At 48.0% G+C, this 11,173-nt stretch overlaps 1 long non-coding RNA gene across 1 annotated transcript; it reads right to left on the bottom strand.

Moving 5' to 3' along the window:
• Positions 1-1,167: 1,167 nt before the first annotated feature.
• LOC143961483 (uncharacterized) lies at positions 1,168-7,713 on the bottom strand. The gene is made up of 2 exons (XR_013270480.1): positions 7,443-7,713; positions 1,168-3,544 (listed from the first exon to the last, which is right to left on the bottom strand). It is a non-coding gene; the product is annotated as an uncharacterized LOC143961483 (long non-coding RNA).
• Positions 7,714-11,173: the final 3,460 nt, after the last annotated feature.

Here is an 11,173-nt window from a genome sequence, read left to right as displayed (position 1 = left end):
GATGCCCTGGCCTTGCAGTCTGATGCCCTGGCCTTGCAGTCTGATGTACCGGCCTTGCAGTCTGATGCCCGGCCTTGCAGTCTGATGCCCCGGCCTTGCAGTCTGATGCCCGGCCTTGCAGTCTGATGTCCCGGCCTTGCAGTCTGATGTCCCGGCCTTGCAGTCTGATGTCCCGACCTTGCAGTCTGATGTCCCAGCCTTGCAGTCTGATGTCCCGGCCTTCCAGTCTGATGTCCCAGCCTTGCAGTCTGATGTCCCGGCCTTCCAGTCTGGTGCCTTGCAGTCTGATGTCCCGGCCTTCCAGTCTGATGCCTTAAAGTCTGATGTCCCGGCCTTCCAGTCTGATGCCTTGCAGTCTGATGTCCCGGCCTTGCAGTCTGATGCCCCGGCCTTGCAGTCTGATATCCCGACCTTCCAGCCTGATGCCTTGCAGTCTGATGTCCCGGCCTTGCAGTCTGATGTCCCGGCCTTGCAGTCTGATGTCCCGGCCTTGCAGTCTGATGTCCCGGCCTTGCAGTCTGATGCCCCGGCCTTGCAGTCTGATATCCCGACCTTCCAGCCTGATGCCTTGCAGTCTGATGTCCCGGCCTTGCAGTCTGATGTCCCGGCCTTGCAGTCTGATGTCCCGGCCTTGCAGTCTGATGTCCCGGTCTTGCAGTCTGATGTCCCGGCCTTGCAGTCTGATGTCCCGGCCTTGCAGTCTGATGTCCCGGCCTTGCAGTCTGATGTCCCGGCCTTGCAGTCTGATGTCCCGGCCTTGCAGTCTGATGCCCCGGCCTTGCAGTCTGATATCCCGACCTTCCAGCCTGGTGCCTTGCAGTCTGATGTCCCGGCCTTGCAGTCTGATGTCCCGGCCTTGCAGTCTGATGTCCCGGCCTTGCAGTCTGATGTCCCGGCCTTGCAGTCTGATGTCCCGGCCTTGCAGTCTGATGTCCCGGCCTTGCAGTCTGATGTCCCGGCCTTGCAGTCTGATGTCCTGGCCTTCCAGTCTGATATCCCGACCTTCCAGCCTGATGGCTTGCAGTCTGATGTCCCGGCCTTGCAGTCTGATGTCCCGGCTGTTAGGTTGCTCGTCTTCTTAATAATACCAGTTACCCCTGGTTGCCTAGGCTAGGATGGAGGAGCGGAGATCCCGTTCACCGGTGGAGAGACATTACACATACACGATTTGTACGTGAATAATGGCTGCTAGGTTTATTAACTTACACATAGCCTTTTATGCAGTAGGAGAAAAAGACCCTGCCCCTTAGAAGGCATTACACATAAACATACGTCAGCATTATACTTCCTCAAACAATAGTCCTTGTTAATAAATATAGACCAAAGGTTAGTTAGCTCGTTACGCTTTGCACATCAGTGTCTGCTGACTGACCCCAAATATGTCAAGAGTTCAGCAAAACCTATTTTCAACCAGCATTACCTCACCATGCAGTTGGTATCACAAGTTGAAACAGACAATTGATGCTTGTATAGAAACTTGAGACTGACCTTCTGGTCAGACTTGAGTAATCATCTTCTTTTTGTCACGCTACTAATTATCACGTTATCAGTAGTTTTACGTACACATAACCCAGGCTTTATAAAATAAAAGTAAAGCATAAATAAAAAAGGTACCTTATACCTTATAATCCTCCCTTTGGCCATTCTGTACTATACAGAATGGTCAAAACCTAATCAAGGTTCATGTTCCTGATTCTTATACCAAATATTTGAACTATTGGGAATGGCGGTTAACTTTAGGGTCTCCTGATTTGATACAGTCCCCTTAGCAGAACAAAGACATCCTACAATTCTATAGCAAGCATATAAAAATAAAATAAAAAACAATATGATCACAATAGTCATGGCTGTGTTTTTTAACCAAGAGGTTATATTTCCAAGACTAAAATTGGCTAGAGGGTCCCATGTTATTGCAATATTCCTAGCCTCGTCTTGGAGTTTATTTACTTCTTTTCTGTGTTGTGCAATTATATTATAGTAATCAGGTATTTCAATGCTAGTATTATGAATCCAGGTACAGCACTCATAGTCTTCCGTAACTTCACAAAGCCCTGTGAGTGCTGCACTCATACTTTCTATGGCCAGTTCATGTAATTCTAGCTGTTTCCTTATTGCCCTAGTTTCTATGTTTAATTTAGTGATATCGTCGGAATTCTTTTCCAAGATCTCATCAATAATTCCAGTATAATTATTCAGTCTCTTCATTAAATCTATTCCCCATCCTGTCCAGGATTGGAACCAGGCCCATGCCATATCTTTTTCTAGGAATACCTTTCTCTTATTACGATGTTTAAGGGGATATCTGGGATGAACACTGGCTTCAAGAAGGTGACTCCCTTCTTTATCCCCCAACACACCCATAATGGGGGCTAGTGCTGCGAGATAACACCATCCCTGGGGTTTTGTGGGGATCCAAGGGTGACAAAGCTTCCCACAACAGATATAAGTATTATTCCCCAAGGCTATGGGGCGCTTGAGGAACACTTTATACAATTTGTCAGAATAGCCAGAAAATGTAAGAGTTGATAAGAGTTGAGCCATAGGGGAAGTGGTGCTGGTATTTAAGAATTGGTATAATGTGGTGTTTAAGGTGGTGTCTTGAGTTCTATAAAAGGTCTCGTTTAATGCTGTCATTGAAATATTAAGCTTTGATTGCTTACAAATTTCGGCTCCCTTGGTAGTATTTCCCAACCTAAAACACCAATCTGGATAATGGCTTCTACCTATGATCTGAAAAGTGAGGGTTTTGTTAGAAGCTTTTCTTGTAACATCGGTAAGAACTATTGGGGGTGTGCCTTTAAGGAGAAGGGTGAAATTTAAAGGTATGGCCATCAAAGGAATCCTAGCAGTACTAGGGTGAAGCTTACTACATATCCAGCATTTATCAAAACCTGATTTTTGGGCATAACTGTATTTAAATTTTAATAACAACATTTTATCAGTGAACTCTTGGGGAGGTTCACTTCTTTTGTGTCTAACAGCGGGTGTGTTATTTGTCTTGGGGGAGGGAGTCCCACAAATCCCTTTTAATGGTCCCAAATCTTCTGGGTGGTATATACAATTAGCTATCAACCAGGTTGGTAAAAACACTACTAGGGTAATACAGCATAAGAGGCACAAGGCCTTCCCTGACACTGATGGAGAAAGCATCTTTGTTTTTTAAAGTTCTGATTATTTGTTATCTAAGAGTTCTGTTCTTCTTCTTCGTTTCTCATCCCGGCAGTTGTTGGCTCTGTTTTGTCCTTTTGAGGGGGTGTGGGATCTTCCAGGGAAATTTGTTCTATGCCTCTCTGAACTTCTTGTAGATCTTGTTCTTGGGAGTTGCTGCTCTCTGTCACTGCCAGGGGCTCTGGAGTCGAGGGAAGCTGGGGACACTTCTTAAGACGGCTGGCGTGGATCCAGGTGTTTCCTAGGTCTGTTAACACTGCGGTCCTGGATACCTTTTCCACCTTCCATGGTCCTGAGAAAGCCGGTCCGATACTCTTTCTTTGTGCTAATTGTTTGATCAGCACTTTATCCCCAGGGATGAAGGGATGCGTTGGTTCTGTGGGAAGAGGGAAAAAGGTGACAGAAACTTGTTCGTTTATTTCGTGGAGCATACTTACCAGATTTTTCACGTACACTTCCTGTTGGGAATAAATGTTAATGTCAGAGTTAGGGTCTAATGGGGGTAATAGTCAGAAGTTGGATTTGTTTATTCAAATTATTTGTACAAAAAGATTTATTATACAGGTTGGTTAAAGGGGCAGCTCCTATGTGTCCTGGGCCATGGAGGTATGAGAGTATGAGAATGCAACTTGCTTCAGGTATTCCCAGTACCTTCCCCTCTTTTGTCCAAAGACCCTCGGGGTCTTTGGTCAATCCTGCAGCGACCCAGAAACGAACGTCCTGGTCTGTGGCCATTGTTTGTTTGTATTTGTGCTACAATTGTTTTGAAGTTAGATTAAGTGAAATGCTCTTTAAAGAAAACTGTTGTGGGGGCAGGGGGGTTAGGGGAGGAGGCGGCAGCCTGCTTTGCAGTCCTATCGGCTAGGGCGTTACCCTTGGATATTTCACTGTTATCCGAGGAATGGGCTTTTACCTTGATAATAGCCACTTCCTTTGGGAGAAGGATGGCCTGGAGAAGAGCCATAATATGTGTTGAATTGGCAATTAGTCTATTGTCTGCGGTTTTGAAACCTCTATTAGCCCATATCACACCAAAGTCATGCACCAATCCGAAAGCATATCTACTGTCAGTGTAAATGTTCACCTTTTTATCAGTGAATAGAATGCAGGCTCTGATGAGAGCTTCCAATTCTGCTACTTGGGCTGAAGAGGGAGGTAGCGGCTTGGCTTCTAGCACCTTGTCTGGTAATTGGACTATCGCATAACCTGTTAGGAAAGTGGAATCAGAGGGGCGGGAGCAACTACCGTCAACGAAAACATCTTCCGCATCTATAATAGGTGTATCCGTGAGATCAGGTCTAGGGGATGTGATGGATTCCACTTTTTCCACACAGTCATGAAGCTGGTCTGGGTCTTGTGGTAGACGCAGCATGGAGTGCAGGAGGCGGACAGCAGGGTTGCTAACGGGAACATATTTAAGAGATAGATTGTCAGTGTTCATAAGGGTAATCTCATAACCGCTGAGCCTTTGTGAGGTCATGTGTTGGGTGTTCATGTTCTGTATGAGGTGGGTGACAGAATGGGTGGTGAAAAGTGTCATTGGGTGGCCCAAGATCATTTTGTTAGCGTCCTGTACTGCCATAGCACAGGCTGCTAAATTCTGGAGACATGACGGCATGCCTTGAACCTGGACAGGGAGTTTCTTGGATAGGTAAGAAACCGGGCGGTATCCTGTTCCATGTTGTTGTGTGAGAACCGCGGCAAAAGATTTCCCTGAAACTACACAGTACAGCTGAAAAGCTTTACCATAGTCTACCAATCCCAGGGTGGGTGCACATGACAGACTGTTTAATAGAGCTTGAAAAGCTTGTAGTCTGTCTTCAGTCCAATCTATTAATTTAGGGGCTGTCGAGCCAGTAGCCTCTCTTAGGATACTATCATAATGAGAACAGTCAGGAATCCATTGGCGGCAATATACCATTGCACCCAAAAATGAGAGTAGGGCGGCCTTGTCTTTTGGCGGACTGAGAGCTTGTAGGGCTGCGGCACGTTTAGGTGACACCAGCCTTGTTCCTTCTCTAAGGATACAACCTAAGTATTCAACCTGGGATTGGCACCATTGCACCTTCTTCCTGGAGGCGAGGTGTCCGGCTCGGGCTAGGTGTCCCAACAGTGATGTTGAATCGACCGCACAATCTTCAGCAGTTCGACTGCACAGGAGCAGGTCGTCCACATACTGTATTAGTACCGACCCACGCTCAGAAGTCCAAGACTTGACAGTCTCGTTGAGTACCATAGAGAAGGCGGCTGGACTGTCTACATACCCTTGCCAGGTTAGTTGGCCCCCGGCCCAGGAGAAAGCAAACATAGGTTGGGCTTCCTCTGCAATGGGAATGCTAAAGAAAGCATTCGCTAAATCAATTACTGTGTAGCATAGAGAGTCTGCCGGTATGCATGAGAAAATAAAAGTGATGTCTGAGACTAGGGGTGGGAGGGGAATCACTTGTTTGTTTACTGCTCTGAGGTCTTGGACGAGTCTCCACTCGCCACTGGCCTTCTTTACAGGGTAAATGGGTGTGTTCCAGGGGCTAATAATTGGTTTTAGGATACCTTTAGATATGTAGTCATCGATCTGGGGGGCAATGCCTTGGGTCTTTTCGGGGGGCAGGGGGTATTGTTTGTGATATTGTGCTTCTGCGTCAGGGCGCATCTGAGGCGAGTAAGGCGTACAGTTAAATGAAACCTACGCTACCTTTGTTTTCCGCCCAGATAGCATGTGTTTCGAGAGAGGCGGGGAGTAGCATAAAGAAGCCTCTGTGTGCATGTCGCTTAGGGCCATGTAAGTCACATAATGGTGAACTAGCTGTAAGGGAACCTTCTCTATTAAACTTAATGGTAATACACAGTTGTGCCAAGAGGTCCCGTCCCATAAGGGGCACAGGGCATGAGGACAAGACGGCAAAAGTTTGGGTACATAATTTCTGTCCTTCTGGAGTGGCTACAGTCAGTGGTGGAGTGATGGGATGGGTGACAGGTGTCCCATTAATACCAACAGAGTTTCCCTCGGTGCATTATTTGTGGCTGTGTAGGATATTGGGGTAGTGGTTGACGAGGGTTCTGGTATGGCGGATAACGGGGATACTGTGGGCGGGTCTGGGGGTTAAATCCCCTGCCTCTGCCTCTTGCTCTAATCTGTCCAGTCCTATAAGGGCACTGGGATTTCCAATGTCCTTGCTGTCCACAATTGCCTATATTTTCCAAGGCATTTGTTCCATGCACAGAAACAATCCTTCATGTATTGTGGGTCAGCCCCTTTGCAGGGAGGATAAGAATGCTTATGTACCTGACAAATTTTACTGACTTCTTGCCAGTCTTCCTCTGAACAAGGACCATATGGCCCTGGGTCATGTATCCCCAATTGCTGACACCTTTCTCGGACTTGTGTCCAAAATGGTTCTACCTGGGGGCCAGGGATCATATTACTGACAAATTCATAGGGTGATGGGGTGGCCATGGCTTGGGTTGCTGCAGAATTCCCCATCTAGTAGTCTGGGCAGTGTGTGTCTAGTGGCAGGACACAGGTGATAACACCCGGTTTGTCCAACAATCCGGTCTCTGGTCTGGGAGTAGGATCCCTGATCTTTTTTGGGGCAGATGGACTTATATAAAACTATGAAGATTTACCCTTAATATACGATGAAGGGTAAATCTTTCCTGGTGGCGGGATATACCCCTCTTACACCAAGTCTGCAAGAGAACCCCCCTGGTCTGGTGGTCAGTAAAATCCACTTGTCATCTATTCTTAGGAAGAGTAGACCTAACGTGCAATGGGGGCAGGCGGATGCTATGTCACTACAAGAGGGCTCCTCATACTCTGCACTCATTTAAACAACAACAATTATTTTCCTTATACTCTATATTAAAACTTATACTCTATATACTTACACACGTACCTAGAGAGAAACAGACATATTCTTAATATACTTTAAGACATGAAATAACCGTATTGCAATACATTTATCAATTTATAGTGCACTTTTTAAAAAAAATTTCAAATGGGCGTCCACTCCACCAATCCCTTTGTCACGGGCGTAATCTACTACTTCCCGTGTTAAAAATACTATCACCAATAGTTTTAAGTCAGACCAACCTAGTCGGACTCCCCTAAACCTATAACTTCCTTGCGAGCCCTTTTAACCTTCCGAGGGACCAGCCTAGTCCGCCGCGAAGGCACAGTTACTTCTTTTAATTTAAACTAAGTTCGTAGCGGCCGCCCGGACAGAGTAAGTGTTTACACCATTCACCAATCAGGTAAAAAGAGTAAAGTGACTTACCTGTCGCAAGACGAACCCCACTTGCTGGTACCAAAACTGTTAGGTTGCTCGTCTTCTTAATAATACCAGTTACCCCTGGTTGCCTAGGCTAGGATGGAGGAGCGGAGATCCCGTTCACCGGTGGAGAGACATTACACATACACGATTTGTACGTGAATAATGGCTGCTAGGTTTATTAACTTACACATAGCCTTTTATGCAGTAGGAGAAAAAGACCCTGCCCCTTAGAAGGCATTACACATAAACATACGTCAGCATTATACTTCCTCAAACAATAGACCTTGTTAATAAATATAGACCAAAGGTTAGTTAGCTCGTTACGCTTTGCACATCAGTGTCTGCTGACTGACCCCAAATATGTCAAGAGTTCAGCAAAACCTATTTTCAACCAGCATTACCTCACCATGCAGTTGGTATCACAAGTTGAAACAGACAATTGATGCTTGTATAGAAACTTGAGACTGACCTTCTGGTCAGACTTGAGTAATCATCTTCTTTTTGTCACGCTACTAATTATCACGTTATCAGTAGTTTTACGTACACATAACCCAGGCTTTATAAAATAAAAGTAAAGCATAAATAAAAAAGGTACCTTATACCTTATACCGGCCTTGCAGTCTGATGTCCCGGCCTTGCAGTCTGATGTCCCGGCCTTGCAGTCTGATGTCCCGGCCTTGCAGTCTGATGTCCCGGCCTTGCAGTCTGATGCCCCGGCCTTGCATTCTGATATCCCGACCTTCCAGCCTGATGCCTTGCAGTCTGATGTCCCGGCCTTGCAGTCTGATGTCCCGGCCTTGCAGTCTGATGTCCCAGCCTTGCAGTCTGATGTCCCGGCCTTGCAGTCTGATGTCCCGGCCTTGCAGTCTGATGTCCCGGCCTTGCAGTCTGATGCCCGGCCTTGCAGTCTGATGTCCCGGCCTTGCAGTCTGATGTCCCGGCCTTGCAGTCTGATGTCCCGGCCTTGCAGTCTGATGTCCCGGCCTTGCAGTCTGATGCCCGGCCTTGCAGTCTGATGCCCCGGCCTTGCAGTCTGATATCCCGACCTTCCAGCCTGATGCCTTGCAGTCTGATGTCCCGGCCTTGCAGTCTGATGTCCCGGCCTTGCAGTCTGATGTCCCGGCCTTGCAGTCTGATGTCCCGGCCTTGCAGTCTGATGTCCCGGCCTTGCAGTCTGATGCCCCGGCCTTGCAGTCTGATATCCCGACCTTCCAGCCTGATGCCTTGCAGTCTGATGTCCCGGCCTTGCAGTCTGATGTCCCGGCCTTGCAGTCTGATGTCCCGGCCTTGCAGTCTGATGCCCCGGCCTTGCAGTCTGATATCCCGACCTTCCAGCCTGATGCCTTGCAGTCTGATGTCCCGGCCTTGCAGTCTGATGTCCCGGCCTTGCAGTCTGATGTCCCGGCCTTCCAGTCTGGTGCCTTGCAGTCTGATGTCCCGGCCTTCCAGCCTGATGCCTTGCAGTCTGATGTCCCGGCCTTCCAGTCTGATGCCTTGCAGTCTGATGTCCCGGCCTTCCAGTCTGATGCCTTCCAGTCTGATGTCCCGGCCTTCCAGTCTGATGCCTTGCAGTCTGATGTCCCGGCCTTCCAGTCTGATGCCTTGCAGTCTGATGTCCCGGCCTTCCAGTCTGATGCCTTGCAGTCTGATGTCCCGGCCTTCCAGTCTGATGCCTTGCAGTCTGATGTCCCGGCCTTCCAGTCTGATGCCTTGCAGTCTGCTGTCCCGGCCTTCCAGTCTGATGCCTTGCAGTCTGCTGTCCCGGCCTTCCAGTCTGATGCCTTGCAGTCTGCTGTCCCGGCCTTCCAGTCTGATGCCTTGCAGTCTGCTGTCCCGGCCTTCCAGTCTGATGCCTTGCAGTCTGCTGTCCCGGCCTTCCAGTCTGATGCCCCGGCCTTCCAGTCTGATGCCTTGCAGTCTGCTGTCCCGGACTTCCAGTCTGATGCCTTTCAGTCTGCTGTCCCGGCCTTCCAGTCTGATGCCTTGCAGTCTGATGTCCCGGCCTTCCAGTCCGATGCCTTGCAGTCTGATGTCCCGGCCTTCCAGTCCGATGCCTTGCAGTCTGATGTCCCGGCCTTCCAGCCCGATGACCCGGAGCTCGCTGCCCAGCCTGATGACCTGGAGCCTGCTGCCCGGCCCGATGACCCGAAGCAAGTTGCCCAGCCTGTTTTTATTTCCAGATCTAAACTTCCAGACCCTGGTGGTGGGATACATGTTCCATTGTCGGACTTGGGTGGCATGCCTCCCAGTAGGTTAAGAGACTCTGGCCGGAGAGCGCAAAGAAGTCAGCAATCACAGGGGATACTTTTCTGGACTTTTCCCCATTTACATGCACTGTCAGGTCAAGGGCAGAATGGAGTGTCCGGAGGCCACTCCTTAGGGGGGGGAACTGTCAGGAACGGTGTTGTTGCTGGGATCGCCTGCTGGTGTCACTGTTGCTTTTGCCATCAAAGGTTGCAGTTCTGGTGGTCACCAGCGGGTGTCTCCCAGCAAACAGACATTCTAATAATCCAGCTGCACCTGAAGTGGTATGGCTTGGAAGTATATAAGCCCGCCCTTCACTGAGGCTCATTGCTTCAGAATCCTTCCTGCTAGCCTTGTCCCTGCCTGACCTGTTGCCTGAGACCTGTTCCTGATTTGCTTCCTGTCCTGGACTCTGTTCCCTATACCTGTGACTTGTCCCCTGATCCCTGCCTTGGCTCCCCTTCCGCTTCCTCCACCTGGCCTCCTGTTCCCCTTGTCTCTCATCCCTGCCTTGTTATATATGTGTTCCCTTTCCATGTATATAGTTAGTTAGTTAGTTAGTTTAGGGTTTTGGGGTTTGCTGTGTATTATTTGTGTTCTTGCTTGTTTATGGTTTGCTGTGTTTGTTTGGTTTGCACGTGTGCCTTTTTCCTTAATAAATATTTATATTTTCACTTACCTTTCGAGCCTCATTCCTTAGTGCAGCCCATTGATCTGTTCACTTTGTGCTGGATGCCTGTGTTAGGCATCCCTTCCATGACAGTGGGCTGTTTCCCTAATGGAGATATCCCTTCGACTACCTTGTCTCCCATGTCCTCCACCAGTCTTACCGAGAATGAGCACGTGAGATACTGTTACATCTTGCTATTACATGGTCATTGAATCTTGTTTAGGTTCATTATTATACTGTTTTATGTTACTGTTCATGGATTATTGTACACAATACACTTTGTAACTTTGTATACTCAATACGCAATAAAAAATATTGAAAAAAAAATAATAATCAGCAGTGACAAGGGACAACCCTGGCGAGTACCCCTGAAGAATACACCGGACTGATGGGTTGGTGTATAAAGCCATTATAGCAGTGAATATTGGATCAGAAAAACCAAAGGCCTCCAGTACTTGAGCAAGATACTTCCAATCTACTCTATCGAATGTCTTCTCTGCATCCAGCACAAGGAGCAGAGAATACGTTTGCTCTTTTGCCAGGTGAACTAAATTATTTAAATGCCGGGTTGCATCGTTGGTTTGATGTTCCTTATACATGATCGGACTATCCTGCAGACTGTGGTCTGCTGGAAAATTCACCTGTGTGTGGGCTCCAGCGGACTTTCTTCCCAAAAGTCAGTCGGACTTAGAAAGAAGTCTTGACTCAAAATTGTCTTCCGGACTCGGCAGTCCGGCGGACAATCCGCCCGTCTGTGTGCTAGTCCGCCGGACTTTTCAAATAAACGGACTTGCCCACACATGGATTAGAGTCCATTCAT

The sequence above is a fragment of the Lithobates pipiens genome, unplaced genomic scaffold (genome assembly GCF_037356315.1).
Source record: "Lithobates pipiens isolate NorthernLeopardFrog02 unplaced genomic scaffold, aLitPip1_a1.2 Scaffold_8, whole genome shotgun sequence".
Taxonomy (NCBI): Eukaryota; Metazoa; Chordata; class Amphibia; order Anura; family Ranidae; genus Lithobates; species Lithobates pipiens.
Note: the sequence above shows the minus strand (reverse complement) of the source record. Positions and strands in the feature narration are given on the sequence as shown.